We start from the raw sequence: 21,538 nt of genomic DNA on the forward strand, positions 1-21,538 counted from the left end.
TGCCCTTGTTATCAACAGCAGCCTTTTAAACTCACCTGAGCTAACAGGTATGTGCGCTGGTTACTCTGCTGCGCTTAAAATTTCTTTTTTGGTTTGCTACAATGCCTTTTCTGAAACGTTGTCTCCTTCTGCTGGAACACTGACTTCTTTCATTTAATGCCTGCAGACTATAAAAGAGAACCCAACCCAAAAAGTTTGGTTGATTAGTCTGTGGCATTCTGTTAAACTGTTGCTTATGGCGGTCTCTGTGAGCTTCTCAGCGACATTCAGCCAGCCAGGTATCCTGCCTGCAGTAGATGGAATGTGGCAATGGAACGCTGGCTGCGCGTGTCATAATAGGCTCTGAGCCTTTATATACCTGTGCACAGCAGCAGCCACCTTCAGTCTGCTGCTGGACAGCCAGCAGCAGCAGCAGCAGGAGAGGTATGTAATCAGGAGCCCTCCTGCTAAGGGTAGACAGCTGCTCGTTCCACCCCACCCCCCGCCTTAATTGGTTCTCCTCCCTTCCAACGGTGTTGAGGCGGGTGGGAACAGCAGGGGGTGAAGGTGCTGTGTTTAAAGAGGTGGAGTTATGCAGATCTAAAACGCGTGGATTGCAGCAGCAGCAAGCCGAAAAGTGCAGGCATGTAAGGGATCTAGAGGTTGACAACATGTCTTCTTAACGGGAGTCCAGGAGCTCATCTCCACAAATGGACTTTTCAGGATCCTTGGGTGGCTCCGTAGTTTGAAACCAATTCTGGTTATCGCTTCTCGGCCTTTTGGCTAAGATCAAGTGTAGTATCTGTTCTTATCAGTTTAATATCTGATACGTCCCCTATCTGGGGACCATATATTAAATGGATTTTTAGAACAGGGAGATGGAAAAAGAGCTTGCTATGTCCACTCCACGCATTGACCTGGTATTGCAGTATCTCCAGGACCGGTGCACCCCTTCTTTAATGCAGTTTCTAAAATCAGAAAGAATTGAATTCAATGTTTTTTGTTCATTTTGCTTGTTTGTCGGATTTTGGGATGGACTCTTTGGCTTTGCTTTTCTTCTCCTCATTGGATTTTTCATGTTCAAAGTTGCAGAAGCCAGATTACAAGCTCATTTTGGTTCAACTTCAGCAACTGTGCATTGCATTGCCATGTAATGTGATGCAATGCTATCTTTCTAGCTCTCCCTTTTTACTTCCTTTTGGATAAACAGACATATTAGGCAAGCATTTTGGAGCTTTCACCTAAATAACTACAGGTGGTGAGATAAGCTGCACAATATAATTGACCTTTCAGTATATTGTTGCACACACACCATCTATTTAGCAAATGCCCTTGTTATCAACAGCAGCCTTTTAAACTCACCTGAGCTAACAGGTATGTGTGCTGGTTACTCTGCTGCGCTTAAAATTTCTTTTTTGGTTTGCTACAATGCCTTTTCTGAAACGTTGTCTTCTTCTGCTGGAACACTGACTTCTTTCATTTAATGCCTGCAGACTATAAAAGAGAACCCAACCCAAAAAGTTTGGTTGATTAGTCTGTGGCATTCTGTTAAACTGTTGCTTATGGCGGTCTCTGTGAGCTTCTCAGCGACATTCAGCCAGCCAGGTATCCTGCCTGCAGTAGATGGAATGTGGCAATGGAACGCTGGCTGCGCGTGTCATAATAGGCTCTGAGCCTTTATATACCTGTGCACAGCAGCAGCCACCTTCAGTCTGCTGCTGGACAGCCAGCAGCAGCAGCAGCAGGAGAGGTATGTAATCAGGAGCCCTCCTGCTAAGGGTAGACAGCTGCTCGTTCCACCCCACCCCCCGCCTTAATTGGTTCTCCTCCCTTCCAACGGTGTTGAGGCGGGTGGGAACAGCAGGGGGTGAAGGTGCTGTGTTTAAAGAGGTGGAGTTATGCAGATCTAAAACGCGTGGATTGCAGCAGCAGCAAGCCGAAAAGTGCAGGCATGTAAGGGATCTAGAGGTTGACAACATGTCTTCTTAACGGGAGTCCAGGAGCTCATCTCCACAAATGGACTTTTCAGGATCCTTGGGTGGCTCCGTAGTTTGAAACCAATTCTGGTTATCGCTTCTCGGCCTTTTGGCTAAGATCAAGTGCAGTGATCTAGCGGCTGCTGCCTTGGTCTTGGCTGAGAGGTGCTCGGGGTACCCGGCTCCTTGGCCTGGGGGGATCGCTCTGTTTTTCAGCAGGGCTTCACCTCCCTGCTGCTATTAGGGAGTCGGATTAGTCCCCGGGCAACGGGAGGCGATCATCTACCTGGCACTTCGGTGTTGAAGGTTTCTATTGAGAAGAGGAGAACCTGTTTGTGAAGAAGATGTCTGCAGCATCACATGAAGGAGAGGAAGATCATGTGCCTGAATTCGCTAAGGTGCAGAATTCTATTCGTTTGGTTGTTCAGGAGAACTTTCGAGATCAAAAGGATTTTAGGTATGTGATGAGTCAAGTTCTTGTGGATCTTTTTGGTTTGAAGACAGAAGAAGTGTTGGCGATAATGGACTACCCCAGGAGGGGTGTTTATGATATAGTTTTTGTTGACAAAGTTTTTTTTGAAGGATATCTAAGGAAAATGACTGCAAGCCAGGATAAAAGAATGGAGGGGATAAGTGTAATGCCACACTTCCCCGTTAGAGATAAATGGATCATTGTTAAAATGTACTCTCCATTGGTGGACGAAGAGGATGTTCTTACATTTTTGGAGTTTTTTTGCTTGTCAGTAACACCAAAAGGGAAGATTTATAATGAATTTGGTTTTTGGACTTCGAAGTGGAAATTTTTGGTCCGTTTCAAAGAAGATGAGCAGGGGACTGTGTTGCTTCCCCCAGCTAGGTTTAAGTTGGGTAATATAAATGGTGATATTTTTTTCAGTGGTATACCCACTTTTTGTCGAGTTTGTCGTCAATACGGGCATGGAAAGGAAAATTGTTCGGGTGGTGTATGTGGTTTTTGCAAAAAAGGTGATCATGAGTCAAAGGATTGTAAAGATCGGAGGAAGTGCAACTTGTGTCAGGAAGATACGCATGTTTTTAAGAATTGCCCAAAGAGGAAAAGAAATAAAGAGAAGGAGGTAGTGGTTAAAAAGGTTTTGGTAGAGAGAAAGGAGGAAAGTGTAGAAAAGGTGTTGGTGGTAAAGGGAAAAGAAAGCAAACCTGTAGGAGTGCAGAGGGAGATGGAGAAAACAAGAGTAGATTGGGGGGATAGGGTAGAGAGTGAAATGGGAGGTGTAAGTCAGGGAACTGGCCGTGGTAAGGTTAAAAAGCAACAAAAGAGAAAGGAACAGGAAGTGGAGGTGGCAATGGAAGAAAATATAGTTGTTTTTCAACAACCTATGTTTATAAAGAATGCAGAATATTTTAACCGGTTGTACCGTAAGTTGTATGATGAGAAACGTTTGGACTATCTTATAGAGCATGTTAGGAAAGAACTAATAAGAGATAAAAATGTTTTTTGTGTGAAATATAGAATACCAGATGGTGTATCGAAACAAGTTTTTTCAGCATCAAGGGTTGAAGATTTGTCCCTTAAGGTTCTGAGTTGGGTTGGGGTTCATGCTTTTGATAATGGTTACAAGTATTTTACTTGATGTTATTACTGTTGTTAATACAGTTATAATTTAATTTTTATTTTTTTGGTATCCATTCAGGTTCTGAAACATTTCTTTCTTTGTAAGTATTGTTGTATTTTTGTAATTTTTTTTTCTGACATTAAAAGTACCAAAACCTGATGATGATTTAAGTTGGAGTCCACGTCTTGTCTCCCTTTGGGGAGAAGAGGACTGTGGAGTGGACTTTAATTTTAACCTGAATAGGTTTTAAAAAAAAAAAAAAAAAAATCTGTTCTTATCAGTTTAATATCTGATACGTCCCCTATCTGGGGACCATATATTAAATGGATTTTTAGAACAGGGAGATGGAAAAAGAGCTTGCTCTGTCCACTCCACGCATTGACCTGGTATTGCAGTATCTCCAGGACCGGTGCACCCCTTCTTTAATGCAGTTTCTAAAATCAGAAAGAATTGAATTCAATGTTTTTTGTTCATTTTGCTTGTTTGTCGGATTTTGGGATGGACTCTTTGGCTTTGCTTTTCTTCTCCTCATTGGATTTTTCATGTTCAAAGTTGCAGAAGCCAGATTACAAGCTCATTTTGGTTCAACTTCAGCAACTGTGCATTGCATTGCCATGTAATGTGATGCAATGCTATCTTTCTAGCTCTCCCTTTTTACTTCCTTTTGGATAAACAGACATATTAGGCAAGCATTTTGGAGCTTTCACCTAAATAACTACAGGTGGTGAGATAAGCTGCACAATATAATTGACCTTTCAGTATATTGTTGCACACACACCATCTATTTAGCAAATGCCCTTGTTATCAACAGCAGCCTTTTAAACTCACCTGAGCTAACAGGTATGTGCGCTGGTTACTCTGCTGCGCTTAAAATTTCTTTTTTGGTTTGCTACAATGCCTTTTCTGAAACGTTGTCTCCTTCTGCTGGAACACTGACTTCTTTCATTTAATGCCTGCAGACTATAAAAGAGAACCCAACCCAAAAAGTTTGGTTGATTAGTCTGTGGCATTCTGTTAAACTGTTGCTTATGGCGGTCTCTGTGAGCTTCTCAGCGACATTCAGCCAGCCAGGTATCCTGCCTGCAGTAGATGGAATGTGGCAATGGAACGCTGGCTGCGCGTGTCATAATAGGCTCTGAGCCTTTATATACCTGTGCACAGCAGCAGCCACCTTCAGTCTGCTGCTGGACAGCCAGCAGCAGCAGCAGCAGGAGAGGTATGTAATCAGGAGCCCTCCTGCTAAGGGTAGACAGCTGCTCGTTCCACCCCACCCCCCGCCTTAATTGGTTCTCCTCCCTTCCAACGGTGTTGAGGCGGGTGGGAACAGCAGGGGGTGAAGGTGCTGTGTTTAAAGAGGTGGAGTTATGCAGATCTAAAACGCGTGGATTGCAGCAGCAGCAAGCCGAAAAGTGCAGGCATGTAAGGGATCTAGAGGTTGACAACATGTCTTCTTAACGGGAGTCCAGGAGCTCATCTCCACAAATGGACTTTTCAGGATCCTTGGGTGGCTCCGTAGTTTGAAACCAATTCTGGTTATCGCTTCTCGGCCTTTTGGCTAAGATCAAGTGTAGTATCTGTTCTTATCAGTTTAATATCTTATACGTCCCCTATCTGGGGACCATATATTAAATGGATTTTTAGAACAGGGAGATGGAAAAAGAGCTTGCTCTGTCCACTCCACGCATTGACCTGGTATTGCAGTATCTCCAGGACCGGTGCACCCCTTCTTTAATGCAGTTTCTAAAATCAGAAAGAATTGAATTCAATGTTTTTTGTTCATTTTGCTTGTTTGTCGGATTTTGGGATGGACTCTTTGGCTTTGCTTTTCTTCTCCTCATTGGATTTTTCATGTTCAAAGTTGCAGAAGCCAGATTACAAGCTCATTTTGGTTCAACTTCAGCAACTGTGCATTGCATTGCCATGTAATGTGATGCAATGCTATCTTTCTAGCTCTCCCTTTTTACTTCCTTTTGGATAAACAGACATATTAGGCAAGCATTTTGGAGCTTTCACCTAAATAACTACAGGTGATGAGATAAGCTGCACAATATAATTGACCTTTCAGTATATTGTTGCACACACACCATCTATTTAGCAAATGCCCTTGTAATCAACAGCAGCCTTTTAAACTCACCTGAGCTAACAGGTATGTGCGCTGGTTACTCTGCTGCGCTTAAAATTTCTTTTTTGGTTTGCTACAATGCCTTTTCTGAAACGTTGTCTCCTTCTGCTGGAACACTGACTTCTTTCATTTAATGCCTGCAGACTATAAAAGAGAACCCAACCCAAAAAGTTTGGTTGATTAGTCTGTGGCATTCTGTTAAACTGTTGCTTATGGCGGTCTCTGTGAGCTTCTCAGCGACATTCAGCCAGCCAGGTATCCTGCCTGCAGTAGATGGAATGTGGCAATGGAACGCTGGCTGCGCGTGTCATAATAGGCTCTGAGCCTTTATATACCTGTGCACAGCAGCAGCCACCTTCAGTCTGCTGCTGGACAGCCAGCAGCAGCAGCAGCAGGAGAGGTATGTAATCAGGAGCCCTCCTGCTAAGGGTAGACAGCTGCTCGTTCCACCCCACCCCCCGCCTTAATTGGTTCTCCTCCCTTCCAACGGTGTTGAGGCGGGTGGGAACAGCAGGGGGTGAAGGTGCTGTGTTTAAAGAGGTGGAGTTATGCAGATCTAAAACGCGTGGATTGCAGCAGCAGCAAGCCGAAAAGTGCAGGCATGTAAGGGATCTAGAGGTTGACAACATGTCTTCTTAACGGGAGTCCAGGAGCTCATCTCCACAAATGGACTTTTCAGGATCCTTGGGTGGCTCCGTAGTTTGAAACCAATTCTGGTTATCGCTTCTCGGCCTTTTGGCTAAGATCAAGTGCAGTGATCTAGCGGCTGCTGCCTTGGTCTTGGCTGAGAGGTGCTCGGGGTACCCGGCTCCTTGGCCTGGGGGGATCGCTCTGTTTTTCAGCAGGGCTTCACCTCCCTGCTGCTATTAGGGAGTCGGATTAGTCCCCGGGCAACGGGAGGCGATCATCTACCTGGCACTTCGGTGTTGAAGGTTTCTATTGAGAAGAGGAGAACCTGTTTGTGAAGAAGATGTCTGCAGCATCACATGAAGGAGAGGAAGATCATGTGCCTGAATTCGCTAAGGTGCAGAATTCTATTCGTTTGGTTGTTCAGGAGAACTTTCGAGATCAAAAGGATTTTAGGTATGTGATGAGTCAAGTTCTTGTGGATCTTTTTGGTTCGAAGACAGAAGAAGTGTTGGCGATAATGGACTACCCCAGGAGGGGTGTTTATGATATAGTTTTTGTTGACAAAGTTTTTTTTGAAGGATATCTAAGGAAAATGACTGCAAGCCAGGATAAAAGAATGGAGGGGATAAGTGTAATGCCACACTTCCCCGTTAGAGATAAATGGATCATTGTTAAAATGTACTCTCCATTGGTGGACGAAGAGGATGTTCTTACATTTTTGGAGTTTTTTTGTTTGTCAGTAACACCAAAAGGGAAGATTTATAATGAATTTGGTTTTTGGACTTCGAAGTGGAAATTTTTGGTCCGTTTCAAAGAGGATGAGCAGGGGACTGTGTTGCTTCCCCCAGCTAGGTTTAAGTTGGGTAATATAAATGGTGATATTTTTTTCAGTGGTATACCCACTTTTTGTCGAGTTTGTCGTCAATACGGGCATGGAAAGGAAAATTGTTCGGGTGGTGTATGTGGTTTTTGCAAAAAAGGTGATCATGAGTCAAAGGATTGTAAAGATCGGAGGAAGTGCAACTTGTGTCAGGAAGATACGCATGTTTTTAAGAATTGCCCAAAGAGGAAAAGAAATAAAGAGAAGGAGGTAGTGGTTAAAAAGGTTTTGGTAGAGAGAAAGGAGGAAAGTGTAGAAAAGGTGTTGGTGGTAAAGGGAAAAGAAAGCAAACCTGTAGGAGTGCAGAGGGAGATGGAGAAAACAAGAGTAGATTGGGGGGATAGGGTAGAGAGTGAAATGGGAGGTGTAAGTCAGGGAACTGGCCGTGGTAAGGTTAAAAAGCAAGAAAAGAGAAAGGAACAGGAAGTGGAGGTGGCAATGGAAGAAAATATAGTTGTTTTTCAACAACCTATGTTTATAAAGAATGCAGAATATTTTAACCGGTTGTACCGTAAGTTGTATGATGAGAAACGTTTGGACTATCTTATAGAGAATGTTAGGAAAGAACTAATAAGAGATAAAAATGTTTTTTGTGTGAAATATAGAATACCAGATGGTGTATCGAAACAAGTTTTTTCAGCATCAAGTGTTGAAGATTTGTCCCTTAAGGTTCTGAGTTGGGTTGGGGTTCATGCTTTTGATAATGGTTACAAGTATTTTACTTGATGTTATTACTGTTGTTAATACAGTTATAATTTAATTTTTATTTTTTTGGTATCCATTCAGGTTCTGAAACATTTCTTTCTTTGTAAGTATTGTTGTATTTTTGTAATTTTTTTTTCTGACATTAAAAGTACCAAAACCTGATGATGATTTAAGTTGGAGTCCACGTCTTGTCTCCCTTTGGGGAGAAGAGGACTGTGGAGTGGACTTTAATTTTAACCTGAATAGGTTTTAAAAAAAAAAAAAAAAAAATCTGTTCTTATCAGTTTAATATCTGATACGTCCCCTATCTGGGGACCATATATTAAATGGATTTTTAGAACAGGGAGATGGAAAAAGAGCTTGCTCTGTCCACTCCACGCATTGACCTGGTATTGCAGTATCTCCAGGACCGGTGCACCCCTTCTTTAATGCAGTTTCTAAAATCAGAAAGAATTGAATTCAATGTTTTTTGTTCATTTTGCTTGTTTGTCGGATTTTGGGATGGACTCTTTGGCTTTGCTTTTCTTCTCCTCATTGGATTTTTCATGTTCAAAGTTGCAGAAGCCAGATTACAAGCTCATTTTGGTTCAACTTCAGCAACCGTGCATTGCATTGCCATGTAATGTGATGCAATGCTATCTTTCTAGCTCTCCCTTTTTACTTCCTTTTGGATAAACAGACATATTAGGCAAGCATTTTGGAGCTTTCACCTAAATAACTACAGGTGGTGAGATAAGCTGCACAATATAATTGACCTTTCAGTATATTGTTGCACACACACCATCTATTTAGCAAATGCCCTTGTTATCAACAGCAGCCTTTTAAACTCACCTGAGCTAACAGGTATGTGCGCTGGTTACTCTGCTGCGCTTAAAATTTCTTTTTTGGTTTGCTACAATGCCTTTTCTGAAACGTTGTCTCCTTCTGCTGGAACACTGACTTCTTTCATTTAATGCCTGCAGACTATAAAAGAGAACCCAACCCAAAAAGTTTGGTTGATTAGTCTGTGGCATTCTGTTAAACTGTTGCTTATGGCGGTCTCTGTGAGCTTCTCAGCGACATTCAGCCAGCCAGGTATCCTGCCTGCAGTAGATGGAATGTGGCAATGGAACGCTGGCTGCGCGTGTCATAATAGGCTCTGAGCCTTTATATACCTGTGCACAGCAGCAGCCACCTTCAGTCTGCTGCTGGACAGCCAGCAGCAGCAGCAGCAGGAGAGGTATGTAATCAGGAGCCCTCCTGCTAAGGGTAGACAGCTGCTCGTTCCACCCCACCCCCCGCCTTAATTGGTTCTCCTCCCTTCCAACGGTGTTGAGGCGGGTGGGAACAGCAGGGGGTGAAGGTGCTGTGTTTAAAGAGGTGGAGTTATGCAGATCTAAAACGCGTGGATTGCAGCAGCAGCAAGCCGAAAAGTGCAGGCATGTAAGGGATCTAGAGGTTGACAACATGTCTTCTTAACGGGAGTCCAGGAGCTCATCTCCACAAATGGACTTTTCAGGATCCTTGGGTGGCTCCGTAGTTTGAAACCAATTCTGGTTATCGCTTCTCGGCCTTTTGGCTAAGATCAAGTGTAGTATCTTTCGAAAAGGCGGTTTTGGATGTTGGCCGCCCTAGTAGATTGATACATTATGCACACTGGGGTTTAGGCGCTTGTTAGTACGCCAGGTGGCTAATATAGTCATCTGGTGGAAAGCATGGCCCCCCAGGATCGACGCCATTGGGCCGGGGAAGATCGAAAGCCCGAAGTGTGAAGTGCCCCAGGAGTGGTGACCCTGGGGTGCCTTAACTCACTGGGATTGGGAACCCCACTTGAGTTTATGGCACATTTGCACTAGCACTTCAATATTTCTTTCTTCACACACACCCTTATTCCGGGCCTTCTGGCCTTAGGATGGGGAATTTTTCAATTCCCGGTCGAAGGTCCGGGCAGTATTATACTGTGAAACCTTCACGATTTATTTAATTTTTTTTTTTGTCACTGTGTGTCCACTTTTTCACGTGTGTCCACGTCCTTACTAGGATTTTGTCGGGATGCGGTTCCCTTACGGGTTCCTCTCTTGGCAGGTCTAGGGGGGGAGTGTGTGGCCATCAGGTTCCGCTCCCCCCTGAACCCCCCTGGCTCTCCTCTTTCGGGAGGAGAGCGTTGTTGGCTCCCCTCTTCCGGGAGGGGAGCACAGTCTTTGGCTCCCAGTGCCTTGCTCGGGTGAGAACTCGGGCAGGTATTGGGGGTAAGATTGGGTCGCCTCTGGCTCCGGCTGGAGGTGGCTATTTGTCCCTGTTCCTCGCTGTGGCCTTCTGGCTCGGAGGGACGGGGAATGATTTGGGGGACCCTTCTCCTTTTGGAGAGGGTTTCAAGAAGACCAGCATCCTAGTGCACTTTTTTTGTGGCACTTGTCACTTTTTTAAGCGCACTCGGGTTTTGTACACGAATTCGGGCTTTCGAAAAAAAAAAATCTGTTCTTATCAGTTTAATATCTGATACGTCCCCTATCTGGGGACCATATATTAAATGGATTTTTAGAACAGGGAGATGGAAAAAGAGCTTGCTCTGTCCACTCCACGCATTGACCTGGTATTGCAGTATCTCCAGGACCGGTGCACCCCTTCTTTAATGCAGTTTCTAAAATCAGAAAGAATTGAATTCAATGTTTTTTGTTCATTTTGCTTGTTTGTCGGATTTTGGGATGGACTCTTTGGCTTTGCTTTTCTTCTCCTCATTGGATTTTTCATGTTCAAAGTTGCAGAAGCCAGATTACAAGCTCATTTTGGTTCAACTTCAGCAACTGTGCATTGCATTGCCATGTAATGTGATGCAATGCTATCTTTCTAGCTCTCCCTTTTTACTTCCTTTTGGATAAACAGACATATTAGGCAAGCATTTTGGAGCTTTCACCTAAATAACTACAGGTGGTGAGATAAGCTGCACAATATAATTGACCTTTCAGTATATTGTTGCACACACACCATCTATTTAGCAAATGCCCTTGTTATCAACAGCAGCCTTTCAAACTCACCTGAGCTAACAGGTATGTGCGCTGGTTACTCTGCTGCGCTTAAAATTTCTTTTTTGGTTTGCTACAATGCCTTTTCTGAAACGTTGTCTCCTTCTGCTGGAACACTGACTTCTTTCATTTAATGCCTGCAGACTATAAAAGAGAACCCAACCCAAAAAGTTTGGTTGATTAGTCTGTGGCATTCTGTTAAACTGTTGCTTATGGCGGTCTCTGTGAGCTTCTCAGCGACATTCAGCCAGCCAGGTATCCTGCCTGCAGTAGATGGAATGTGGCAATGGAACGCTGGCTGCGCGTGTCATAATAGGCTCTGAGCCTTTATATACCTGTGCACAGCAGCAGCCACCTTCAGTCTGCTGCTGGACAGCCAGCAGCAGCAGCAGCAGGAGAGGTATGTAATCAGGAGCCCTCCTGCTAAGGGTAGACAGCTGCTCGTTCCACCCCACCCCCCGCCTTAATTGGTTCTCCTCCCTTCCAACGGTGTTGAGGCGGGTGGGAACAGCAGGGGGTGAAGGTGCTGTGTTTAAAGAGGTGGAGTTATGCAGATCTAAAACGCGTGGATTGCAGCAGCAGCAAGCCGAAAAGTGCAGGCATGTAAGGGATCTAAAGGTTGACAACATGTCTTCTTAACGGGAGTCCAGGAGCTCATCTCCACAAATGGACTTTTCAGGATCCTTGGGTGGCTCCGTAGTTTGAAACCAATTCTGGTTATCGCTTCTCGGCCTTTTGGCTAAGATCAAGTGCAGTGATCTAGCGGCTGCTGCCTTGGTCTTGGCTGAGAGGTGCTCGGGGTACCCGGCTCCTTGGCCTGGGGGGATCGCTCTGTTTTTCAGCAGGGCTTCACCTCCCTGCTGCTATTAGGGAGTCGGATTAGTCCCCGGGCAACGGGAGGCGATCATCTACCTGGCACTTCGGTGTTGAAGGTTTCTATTGAGAAGAGGAGAACCTGTTTGTGAAGAAGATGTCTGCAGCATCACATGAAGGAGAGGAAGATCATGTGCCTGAATTCGCTAAGGTGCAGAATTCTATTCGTTTGGTTGTTCAGGAGAACTTTCGAGATCAAAAGGATTTTAGGTATGTGATGAGTCAAGTTCTTGTGGATCTTTTTGGTTTGAAGACAGAAGAAGTGTTGGCGATAATGGACTACCCCAGGAGGGGTGTTTATGATATAGTTTTTGTTGACAAAGTTTTTTTTGAAGGATATCTAAGGAAAATGACTGCAAGCCAGGATAAAAGAATGGAGGGGATAAGTGTAATGCCACACTTCCCCGTTAGAGATAAATGGATCATTGTTAAAATGTACTCTCCATTGGTGGACGAAGAGGATGTTCTTACATTTTTGGAGTTTTTTTGTTTGTCAGTAACACCAAAAGGGAAGATTTATAATGAATTTGGTTTTTGGACTTCGAAGTGGAAATTTTTGGTCCGTTTCAAAGAAGATGAGCAGGGGACTGTGTTGCTTCCCCCAGCTAGGTTTAAGTTGGGTAATATAAATGGTGATATTTTTTTCAGTGGTATACCCACTTTTTGTCGAGTTTGTCGTCAATACGGGCATGGAAAGGAAAATTGTTCGGGTGGTGTATGTGGTTTTTGCAAAAAAGGTGATCATGAGTCAAAGGATTGTAAAGATCGGAGGAAGTGCAACTTGTGTCAGGAAGATACGCATGTTTTTAAGAATTGCCCAAAGAGGAAAAGAAATAAAGAGAAGGAGGTAGTGGTTAAAAAGGTTTTGGTAGAGAGAAAGGAGGAAAGTGTAGAAAAGGTGTTGGTGGTAAAGGGAAAAGAAAGCAAACCTGTAGGAGTGCAGAGGGAGATGGAGAAAACAAGAGTAGATTGGGGGGATAGGGTAGAGAGTGAAATGGGAGGTGTAAGTCAGGGAACTGGCCGTGGTAAGGTTAAAAAGCAAGAAAAGAGAAAGGAACAGGAAGTGGAGGTGGCAATGGAAGAAAATATAGTTGTTTTTCAACAACCTATGTTTATAAAGAATGCAGAATATTTTAACCGGTTGTACCGTAAGTTGTATGATGAGAAACGTTTGGACTATCTTATAGAGAATGTTAGGAAAGAACTAATAAGAGATAAAAATGTTTTTTGTGTGAAATATAGAATACCAGATGGTGTATCGAAACAAGTTTTTTCAGCATCAAGGGTTGAAGATTTGTCCCTTAAGGTTCTGAGTTGGGTTGGGGTTCATGCTTTTGATAATGGTTACAAGTATTTTACTTGATGTTATTACTGTTGTTAATACAGTTATAATTTAATTTTTATTTTTTTGGTATCCATTCAGGTTCTGAAACATTTCTTTCTTTGTAAGTATTGTTGTATTTTTGTAATTTTTTTTTCTGACATTAAAAGTACCAAAACCTGATGATGATTTAAGTTGGAGTCCACGTCTTGTCTCCCTTTGGGGAGAAGAGGACTGTGGAGTGGACTTTAATTTTAACCTGAATAGGTTTTAAAAAAAAAAAAAAAAAAATCTGTTCTTATCAGTTTAATATCTGATACGTCCCCTATCTGGGGACCATATATTAAATGGATTTTTAGAACAGGGAGATGGAAAAAGAGCTTGCTCTGTCCACTCCACGCATTGACCTGGTATTGCAGTATCTCCAGGACCGGTGCACCCCTTCTTTAATGCAGTTTCTAAAATCAGAAAGAATTGAATTCAATGTTTTTTGTTCATTTTGCTTGTTTGTCGGATTTTGGGATGGACTCTTTGGCTTTGCTTTTCTTCTCCTCATTGGATTTTTCATGTTCAAAGTTGCAGAAGCCAGATTACAAGCTCATTTTGGTTCAACTTCAGCAACTGTGCATTGCATTGCCATGTAATGTGATGCAATGCTATCTTTCTAGCTCTCCCTTTTTACTTCCTTTTGGATAAACAGACATATTAGGCAAGCATTTTGGAGCTTTCACCTAAATAACTACAGGTGGTGAGATAAGCTGCACAATATAATTGACCTTTCAGTATATTGTTGCACACACACCATCTATTTAGCAAATGCCCTTGTTATCAACAGCAGCCTTTTAAACTCACCTGAGCTAACAGGTATGTGCGCTGGTTACTCTGCTGCGCTTAAAATTTCTTTTTTGGTTTGCTACAATGCCTTTTCTGAAACGTTGTCTCCTTCTGCTGGAACACTGACTTCTTTCATTTAATGCCTGCAGACTATAAAAGAGAACCCAACCCAAAAAGTTTGGTTGATTAGTCTGTGGCATTCTGTTAAACTGTTGCTTATGGCGGTCTCTGTGAGCTTCTCAGCGACATTCAGCCAGCCAGGTATCCTGCCTGCAGTAGATGGAATGTGGCAATGGAACGCTGGCTGCGCGTGTCATAATAGGCTCTGAGCCTTTATATACCTGTGCACAGCAGCAGCCACCTTCAGTCTGCTGCTGGACAGCCAGCAGCAGCAGCAGCAGGAGAGGTATGTAATCAGGAGCCCTCCTGCTAAGGGTAGACAGCTGCTCGTTCCACCCCACCCCCCGCCTTAATTGGTTCTCCTCCCTTCCAACGGTGTTGAGGCGGGTGGGAACAGCAGGGGGTGAAGGTGCTGTGTTTAAAGAGGTGGAGTTATGCAGATCTAAAACGCGTGGATTGCAGCAGCAGCAAGCCGAAAAGTGCAGGCATGTAAGGGATCTAGAGGTTGACAACATGTCTTCTTAACGGGAGTCCAGGAGCTCATCTCCACAAATGGACTTTTCAGGATCCTTGGGTGGCTCCGTAGTTTGAAACCAATTCTGGTTATCGCTTCTCGGCCTTTTGGCTAAGATCAAGTGTAGTATCTGTTCTTATCAGTTTAATATCTGATACGTCCCCTATCTGGGGACCATATATTAAATGGATTTTTAGAACAGGGAGATGGAAAAAGAGCTTGCTCTGTCCACTCCACGCATTGACCTGGTATTGCAGTATCTCCAGGACCGGTGCACCCCTTCTTTAATGCAGTTTCTAAAATCAGAAAGAATTGAATTCAATGTTTTTTGTTCATTTTGCTTGTTTGTCGGATTTTGGGATGGACTCTTTGGCTTTGCTTTTCTTCTCCTCATTGGATTTTTCATGTTCAAAGTTGCAGAAGCCAGATTACAAGCTCATTTTGGTTCAACTTCAGCAACTGTGCATTGCATTGCCATGTAATGTGATGCAATGCTATCTTTCTAGCTCTCCCTTTTTACTTCCTTTTGGATAAACAGACATATTAGGCAAGCATTTTGGAGCTTTCACCTAAATAACTACAGGTGGTGAGATAAGCTGCACAATATAATTGACCTTTCAGTATATTGTTGCACACACACCATCTATTTAGCAAATGCCCTTGTTATCAACAGCAGCCTTTTAAACTCACCTGAGCTAACAGGTATGTGCGCTGGTTACTCTGCTGCGCTTAAAATTTCTTTTTTGGTTTGCTACAATGCCTTTTCTGAAACGTTGTCTCCTTCTGCTGGAACACTGACTTCTTTCATTTAATGCCTGCAGACTATAAAAGAGAACCCAACCCAAAAAGTTTGGTTGATTAGTCTGTGGCATTCTGTTAAACTGTTGCTTATGGCGGTCTCTGTGAGCTTCTCAGCGACATTCAGCCAGCCAGGTATCCTGCCTGCAGTAGATGGAATGTGGCAATGGAACGCTGGCTGCGCGTGTCATAATAGGCTCTGAGCCTTTATATACCTGTGCACAGCAGCAGCCACCTTCAGTCTGCTGCTGGACAGCCAGCAGCAGCAGCAGCAGCAGGAGAGGTATGTAATCAGGAGCCCTCCTGCTAAGGGTAGACAGCTGCTCGTTCCACCCCACCCCCCGCCTTAATTGGTTCTCCTCCCTTCCAACGGTGTTGAGGCGGGTGGGAACAGCAGGGGGTGAAGGTGCTGTGTTTAAAGAGGTGGAGTTATGCAGATCTAAAACGCGTGGATTGCAGCAGCAGCAAGCCGAAAAGTGCAGGCATGTAAGGGATCTAGAGGTTGACAACATGTCTTCTTAACGGGAGTCCAGGAGCTCATCTCCACAAATGGACTTTTCAGGATCCTTGGGTGGCTCCGTAGTTTGAAACCAATTCTGGTTATCGCTTCTCGGCCTTTTGGCTAAGATCAAGTGTAGTATCTGTTCTTATCAGTTTAATATCTGATACGTCCCCTATCTGGGGACCATATATTAAATGGATTTTTAGAACAGGGAGATGGAAAAAGAGCTTGCTCTGTCCACTCCACGCATTGACCTGGTATTGCAGTATCTCCAGGACCGGTGCACCCCTTCTTTAATGCAGTTTCTAAAATCAGAAAGAATTGAATTCAATGTTTTTTGTTCATTTTGCTTGTTTGTCGGATTTTGGGATGGACTCTTTGGCTTTGCTTTTCTTCTCCTCATTGGATTTTTCATGTTCAAAGTTGCAGAAGCCAGATTACAAGCTCATTTTGGTTCAACTTCAGCAACTGTGCATTGCATTGCCATGTAATGTGATGCAATGCTATCTTTCTAGCTCTCCCTTTTTACTTCCTTTTGGATAAACAGACATATTAGGCAAGCATTTTGGAGCTTTCACCTAAATAACTACAGGTGGTGAGATAAGCTGCACAATATAATTGACCTTTCAGTATATTGTTGCACACACACCATCTATTTAGCAAATGCCCTTGTTATCAACAGCAGCCTTTTAAACTCACCTGAGCTAACAGGTATGTGCGCTGGTTACTCTGCTGCGCTTAAAATTTCTTTTTTGGTTTGCTACAATGCCTTTTCTGAAACGTTGTCTCCTTCTGCTGGAACACTGACTTCTTTCATTTAATGCCTGCAGACTATAAAAGAGAACCCAACCCAAAAAGTTTGGTTGATTAGTCTGTGGCATTCTGTTAAACTGTTGCTTATGGCGGTCTCTGTGAGCTTCTCAGCGACATTCAGCCAGCCAGGTATCCTGCCTGCAGTAGATGGAATGTGGCAATGGAACGCTGGCTGCGCGTGTCATAATAGGCTCTGAGCCTTTATATACCTGTGCACAGCAGCAGCCACCTTCAGTCTGCTGCTGGACAGCCAGCAGCAGCAGCAGCAGGAGAGGTATGTAATCAGGAGCCCTCCTGCTAAGGGTAGACAGCTGCTCGTTCCACCCCACCCCCCGCCTTAATTGGTTCTCCTCCCTTCCAACGGTGTTGAGGCGGGTGGGAACAGCAGGGGGTGAAGGTGCTGTGTTTAAAGAGGTGGAGTTATGCAGATCTAAAACGCGTGGATTGCAGCAGCAGCAAGCCGAAAAGTGCAGGCATGTAAGGGATCTAGAGGTTGACAACATGTCTTCTTAACGGGAGTCCAGGAGCTCATCTCCACAAATGGACTTTTCAGGATCCTTGGGTGGCTCCGTAGTTTGAAACCAATTCTGGTTATCGCTTCTCGGCCTTTTGGCTAAGATCAAGTGTAGTATCTTTCGAAAAGGCGGTTTTGGATGTTGGCCGCCCTAGTAGATTGATACATTATGCACACTGGGGTTTAGGCGCTTGTTAGTACGCCAGGTGGCTAATATAGTCATCTGGTGGAAAGCATGGCCCCCCAGGATCGACGCCATTGGGCCGGGGAAGATCGAAAGCCCGAAGTGTGAAGTGCCCCAGGAGTGGTGACCCTGGGGTGCCTTAACTCACTGGGATTGGGAACCCCACTTGAGTTTATGGCACATTTGCACTAGCACTTCAATATTTCTTTCTTCACACACACCCTTATTCCGGGCCTTCTGGCCTTAGGATGGGGAATTTTTCAATTCCCGGTCGAAGGTCCGGGCAGTATTATACTGTGAAACCTTCACGATTTATTTAATTTTTTTTTTTGTCACTGTGTGTCCACTTTTTCACGTGTGTCCACGTCCTTACTAGGATTTTGTCGGGATGCGGTTCCCTTACGGGTTCCTCTCTTGGCAGGTCTAGGGGGGGAGTGTGTGGCCATCAGGTTCCGCTCCCCCCTGAACCCCCCTGGCTCTCCTCTTTCGGGAGGAGAGCGTTGTTGGCTCCCCTCTTCCGGGAGGGGAGCACAGTCTTTGGCTCCCAGTGCCTTGCTCGGGTGAGAACTCGGGCAGGTATTGGGGGTAAGATTGGGTCGCCTCTGGCTCCGGCTGGAGGTGGCTATTTGTCCCTGTTCCTCGCTGTGGCCTTCTGGCTCGGAGGGACGGGGAATGATTTGGGGGACCCTTCTCCTTTTGGAGAGGGTTTCAAGAAGACCAGCATCCTAGTGCACTTTTTTTGTGGCACTTGTCACTTTTTTAAGCGCACTCGGGTTTTGTACACGAATTCGGGCTTTCGAAAAAAAAAAATCTGTTCTTATCAGTTTAATATCTGATACGTCCCCTATCTGGGGACCATATATTAAATGGATTTTTAGAACAGGGAGATGGAAAAAGAGCTTGCTCTGTCCACTCCACGCATTGACCTGGTATTGCAGTATCTCCAGGACCGGTGCACCCCTTCTTTAATGCAGTTTCTAAAATCAGAAAGAATTGAATTCAATGTTTTTTGTTCATTTTGCTTGTTTGTCGGATTTTGGGATGGACTCTTTGGCTTTGCTTTTCTTCTCCTCATTGGATTTTTCATGTTCAAAGTTGCAGAAGCCAGATTACAAGCTCATTTTGGTTCAACTTCAGCAACTGTGCATTGCATTGCCATGTAATGTGATGCAATGCTATCTTTCTAGCTCTCCCTTTTTACTTCCTTTTGGATAAACAGACATATTAGGCAAGCATTTTGGAGCTTTCACCTAAATAACTACAGGTGGTGAGATAAGCTGCACAATATAATTGACCTTTCAGTATATTGTTGCACACACACCATCTATTTAGCAAATGCCCTTGTTATCAACAGCAGCCTTTCAAACTCACCTGAGCTAACAGGTATGTGCGCTGGTTACTCTGCTGCGCTTAAAATTTCTTTTTTGGTTTGCTACAATGCCTTTTCTGAAACGTTGTCTCCTTCTGCTGGAACACTGACTTCTTTCATTTAATGCCTGCAGACTATAAAAGAGAACCCAACCCAAAAAGTTTGGTTGATTAGTCTGTGGCATTCTGTTAAACTGTTGCTTATGGCGGTCTCTGTGAGCTTCTCAGCGACATTCAGCCAGCCAGGTATCCTGCCTGCAGTAGATGGAATGTGGCAATGGAACGCTGGCTGCGCGTGTCATAATAGGCTCTGAGCCTTTATATACCTGTGCACAGCAGCAGCCACCTTCAGTCTGCTGCTGGACAGCCAGCAGCAGCAGCAGCAGGAGAGGTATGTAATCAGGAGCCCTCCTGCTAAGGGTAGACAGCTGCTCGTTCCACCCCACCCCCCGCCTTAATTGGTTCTCCTCCCTTCCAACGGTGTTGAGGCGGGTGGGAACAGCAGGGGGTGAAGGTGCTGTGTTTAAAGAGGTGGAGTTATGCAGATCTAAAACGCGTGGATTGCAGCAGCAGCAAGCCGAAAAGTGCAGGCATGTAAGGGATCTAAAGGTTGACAACATGTCTTCTTAACGGGAGTCCAGGAGCTCATCTCCACAAATGGACTTTTCAGGATCCTTGGGTGGCTCCGTAGTTTGAAACCAATTCTGGTTATCGCTTCTCGGCCTTTTGGCTAAGATCAAGTGCAGTGATCTAGCGGCTGCTGCCTTGGTCTTGGCTGAGAGGTGCTCGGGGTACCCGGCTCCTTGGCCTGGGGGGATCGCTCTGTTTTTCAGCAGGGCTTCACCTCCCTGCTGCTATTAGGGAGTCGGATTAGTCCCCGGGCAACGGGAGGCGATCATCTACCTGGCACTTCGGTGTTGAAGGTTTCTATTGAGAAGAGGAGAACCTGTTTGTGAAGAAGATGTCTGCAGCATCACATGAAGGAGAGGAAGATCATGTGCCTGAATTCGCTAAGGTGCAGAATTCTATTCGTTTGGTTGTTCAGGAGAACTTTCGAGATCAAAAGGATTTTAGGTATGTGATGAGTCAAGTTCTTGTGGATCTTTTTGGTTTGAAGACAGAAGAAGTGTTGGCGATAATGGACTACCCCAGGAGGGGTGTTTATGATATAGTTTTTGTTGACAAAGTTTTTTTTGAAGGATATCTAAGGAAAATGACTGCAAGCCAGGATAAAAGAATGGAGGGGATAAGTGTAATGCCACACTTCCCCGTTAGAGATAAATGGATCATTGTTAAAATGTACTCTCCATTGGTGGACGAAGAGGATGTTCTTACATTTTTGGAGTTTTTTTGTTTGTCAGTAACACCAAAAGGGAAGATTTATAATGAATTTGGTTTTTGGACTTCGAAGTGGAAATTTTTGGTCCGTTTCAAAGAAGATGAGCAGGGGACTGTGTTGCTTCCCCCAGCTAGGTTTAAGTTGGGTAATATAAATGGTGATATTTTTTTCAGTGGTATACCCACTTTTTGTCGAGTTTGTCGTCAATACGGGCATGGAAAGGAAAATTGTTCGGGTGGTGTATGTGGTTTTTGCAAAAAAGGTGATCATGAGTCAAAGGATTGTAAAGATCGGAGGAAGTGCAACTTGTGTCAGGAAGATACGCATGTTTTTAAGAATTGCCCAAAGAGGAAAAGAAATAAAGAGAAGGAGGTAGTGGTTAAAAAGGTTTTGGTAGAGAGAAAGGAGGAAAGTGTAGAAAAGGTGTTGGTGGTAAAGGGAAAAGAAAGCAAACCTGTAGGAGTGCAGAGGGAGATGGAGAAAACAAGAGTAGATTGGGGGGATAGGGTAGAGAGTGAAATGGGAGGTGTAAGTCAGGGAACTGGCCGTGGTAAGGTTAAAAAGCAAGAAAAGAGAAAGGAACAGGAAGTGGAGGTGGCAATGGAAGAAAATATAGTTGTTTTTCAACAACCTATGTTTATAAAGAATGCAGAATATTTTAACCGGTTGTACCGTAAGTTGTATGATGAGAAACGTTTGGACTATCTTATAGAGAATGTTAGGAAAGAACTAATAAGAGATAAAAATGTTTTTTGTGTGAAATATAGAATACCAGATGGTGTATCGAAACAAGTTTTTTCAGCATCAAGGGTTGAAGATTTGTCCCTTAAGGTTCTGAGTTGGGTTGGGGTTCATGCTTTTGATAATGGTTACAAGTATTTTACTTGATGTTATTACTGTTGTTAATACAGTTATAATTTAATTTTTATTTTTTTGGTATCCATTCAGGTTCTGAAACATTTCTTTCTTTGTAAGTATTGTTGTATTTTTGTAATTTTTTTTTCTGACATTAAAAGTACCAAAACCTGATGATGATTTAAGTTGGAGTCCACGTCTTGTCTCCCTTTGGGGAGAAGAGGACTGTGGAGTGGACTTTAATTTTAACCTGAATAGGTTTTAAAAAAAAAAAAAAAAAAATCTGTTCTTATCAGTTTAATATCTGATACGTCCCCTATCTGGGGACCATATATTAAATGGATTTTTAGAACAGGGAGATGGAAAAAGAGCTTGCTCTGTCCACTCCACGCATTGACCTGGTATTGCAGTATCTCCAGGACCGGTGCACCCCTTCTTTAATGCAGTTTCTAAAATCAGAAAGAATTGAATTCAATGTTTTTTGTTCATTTTGCTTGTTTGTCGGATTTTGGGATGGACTCTTTGGCTTTGCTTTTCTTCTCCTCATTGGATTTTTCATGTTCAAAGTTGCAGAAGCCAGATTACAAGCTCATTTTGGTTCAACTTCAGCAACTGTG

The 21,538-nt window shown here is 43.8% G+C and overlaps 4 non-coding genes and 8 pseudogenes across 4 annotated transcripts; all 12 read left to right on the plus strand.

Annotated features, from left to right (window-relative positions):
- The first annotated feature begins 742 nt into the window (after positions 1-742).
- LOC141227883 (U2 spliceosomal RNA) lies at positions 743-933 on the plus strand. The gene has a single exon (XR_012294852.1). It is a non-coding gene; the product is annotated as a U2 spliceosomal RNA (small nuclear RNA).
- A 2,853-nt stretch (positions 934-3,786) lies between these two features.
- Positions 3,787-3,967, plus strand: LOC141227901 (U2 spliceosomal RNA; annotated as a pseudogene).
- Positions 3,968-5,082: 1,115 nt separating this feature from the next.
- On the plus strand, positions 5,083-5,273 carry LOC141227884 (U2 spliceosomal RNA). Its single transcript, XR_012294853.1, has one exon. It is a non-coding gene; the product is annotated as a U2 spliceosomal RNA (small nuclear RNA).
- Positions 5,274-8,126: 2,853 nt separating this feature from the next.
- Positions 8,127-8,307, plus strand: LOC141227902 (U2 spliceosomal RNA; annotated as a pseudogene).
- A 1,115-nt stretch (positions 8,308-9,422) lies between these two features.
- On the plus strand, positions 9,423-9,514 carry LOC141227953 (U2 spliceosomal RNA; annotated as a pseudogene).
- A 795-nt stretch (positions 9,515-10,309) lies between these two features.
- LOC141227918 (U2 spliceosomal RNA) lies at positions 10,310-10,490 on the plus strand (annotated as a pseudogene).
- Positions 10,491-13,343: 2,853 nt separating this feature from the next.
- On the plus strand, positions 13,344-13,524 carry LOC141227903 (U2 spliceosomal RNA; annotated as a pseudogene).
- A 1,115-nt stretch (positions 13,525-14,639) lies between these two features.
- Positions 14,640-14,830, plus strand: LOC141227987 (U2 spliceosomal RNA). Its single transcript, XR_012294915.1, has one exon. It is a non-coding gene; the product is annotated as a U2 spliceosomal RNA (small nuclear RNA).
- A 1,118-nt stretch (positions 14,831-15,948) lies between these two features.
- Positions 15,949-16,139, plus strand: LOC141227988 (U2 spliceosomal RNA). Its single transcript, XR_012294916.1, has one exon. It is a non-coding gene; the product is annotated as a U2 spliceosomal RNA (small nuclear RNA).
- Positions 16,140-17,254: 1,115 nt separating this feature from the next.
- LOC141227955 (U2 spliceosomal RNA) lies at positions 17,255-17,346 on the plus strand (annotated as a pseudogene).
- A 795-nt stretch (positions 17,347-18,141) lies between these two features.
- On the plus strand, positions 18,142-18,322 carry LOC141227920 (U2 spliceosomal RNA; annotated as a pseudogene).
- A 2,853-nt stretch (positions 18,323-21,175) lies between these two features.
- On the plus strand, positions 21,176-21,356 carry LOC141227904 (U2 spliceosomal RNA; annotated as a pseudogene).
- The last annotated feature ends 182 nt before the right edge of the window (positions 21,357-21,538 follow it).

This window comes from Phyllobates terribilis, unplaced genomic scaffold (assembly GCF_046119375.1).
Source record: "Phyllobates terribilis strain yellow unplaced genomic scaffold, ASM4611937v1 Scaffold_434__1_contigs__length_1565206, whole genome shotgun sequence".
Lineage (NCBI taxonomy): Eukaryota > Metazoa > Chordata > Amphibia > Anura > Dendrobatidae > Phyllobates > Phyllobates terribilis.